Source organism: Hemibagrus wyckioides, linkage group LG07 (genome assembly GCF_019097595.1).
Source record: "Hemibagrus wyckioides isolate EC202008001 linkage group LG07, SWU_Hwy_1.0, whole genome shotgun sequence".
Classification (NCBI taxonomy): Eukaryota; Metazoa; Chordata; class Actinopteri; order Siluriformes; family Bagridae; genus Hemibagrus; species Hemibagrus wyckioides.
The window spans coordinates 30,265,891-30,267,400 of record NC_080716.1 but is presented as its reverse complement, the minus strand read 5'-3'; positions in this window follow the sequence as shown (position 1 = coordinate 30,267,400).

Below are 1,510 nucleotides of genomic sequence, written 5' to 3'. Positions count from 1 at the left end.
AATGTCTGTAGGTGTGTGCATATGTTTATAGTGTGTGTGTATGTGTGTGTATGTGTATGTGTAGAGTGTGTGTATATGTTTAGTGTGTGTGTGTATGTGTGTAGAGTGTGTGTGTGTAAATGTCTGTAGGTGTGTGTATATGTTTATAGTGTGTGTGTGTGTATGTGTAGAGTGTGTGTATATGTTTATAGTGTGTGTGTGTATGTGTATGTGTGTAGTGTGTGTGTGTGTAAATGTCTGTAGGTGTGTGTGTATGTTTATAGTGTGTGTGTGTGTGTGTGTGTAGAGTGTGTGTGTGTGTGTGTGTAAATGTCTGTAGGTGTGTGCATATGTTTATAGTGTGTGTGTATGTGTGTGTATGTGTATGTGTAGAGTGTGTGTATATGTTTAGTGTGTGTGTGTATGTGTGTAGTGTGTGTGTGTGTGTGTAGTGTGTGTGTGTGTAAATGTCTGTAGGTGTGTGCATATGTTTATAGTGTGTGTGTATGTATGTGTATGTGTAGAGTGTGTGTATATGTTTAGTGCGTGTGTGTATGTGTGTAGAGTGTGTGTGTGTAAATGTCTGTAGGTGTGTGTATATGTTTATAGTGTGTGTGTATGTGTGTGTGTAAATGTCTGTAGGTGTGTGCATATGTTTATAGTGTGTGTGTATGTGTGTGTGTAAATGTCTGTAGGTGTGTGCATATGTTTATAGTGTGTGTGTGTGTGTGTGTGTAAATGTCTGTAGGTGTGTGCATATGTTTATAGTGTGTGTGTGTGTGTGTGTGTGTGTGTGTGTGTGTGTGTGTATGTGTAGTGTGTGTGTGTATATGTTTAGTGTGTGTGTGTGTATGTGTGTGTAGAGTGTGTGTGTGTAAATGTCTGTAGGTGTGTGCATATGTTTATTATGTGTATGTGTGTGTGTAGAGTGTGTGTGTGTGTGTGTAAATGTCTGTAGGTGTGTGTATATGTTTATAGTGTGTGTGTGTGTATGTGTAGAGTGTGTGTATATGTTTATAGTGTGTGTGTATGTGTGTGTGTAAATGTCTGTAGGTGTGTGTATATGTTTATAGTGTGTGTGTATGTGTGTGTGTAAATGTCTGTAGGTGTGTGTATATGTTTATAGTGTGTGTGTGTGTGTGTGTGTGTAAATGTCTGTAGGTGTGTGCATATGTTTATAGTGTGTGTGTGTGTGTGTGTAAATGTCTGTAGGTGTGTGCATATGTTTATAGTGTGTGTGTGTGTGTGTAAATGTCTGTAGGTGTGTGCATATGTTTATAGTGTGTGTGTGTGTGTGTAAATGTCTGTAGGTGTGTGCATATGTTTATAGTGTGTGTGTGTGTGTATGTGTGTGTAAGTTCCATCACCACTACCTAGCACTTCCTCTTCTTAGCCTCTAAGCCCTGTAACTGAAACTAAAGCTTTTTTATTCCAATAATCATCAATAAAACCACCATTTAAAAAAAATCAGATGTATTTTCTTCTTTAAAAAATAATTCATGACTTTAATTAATAAATACATGTGATGACA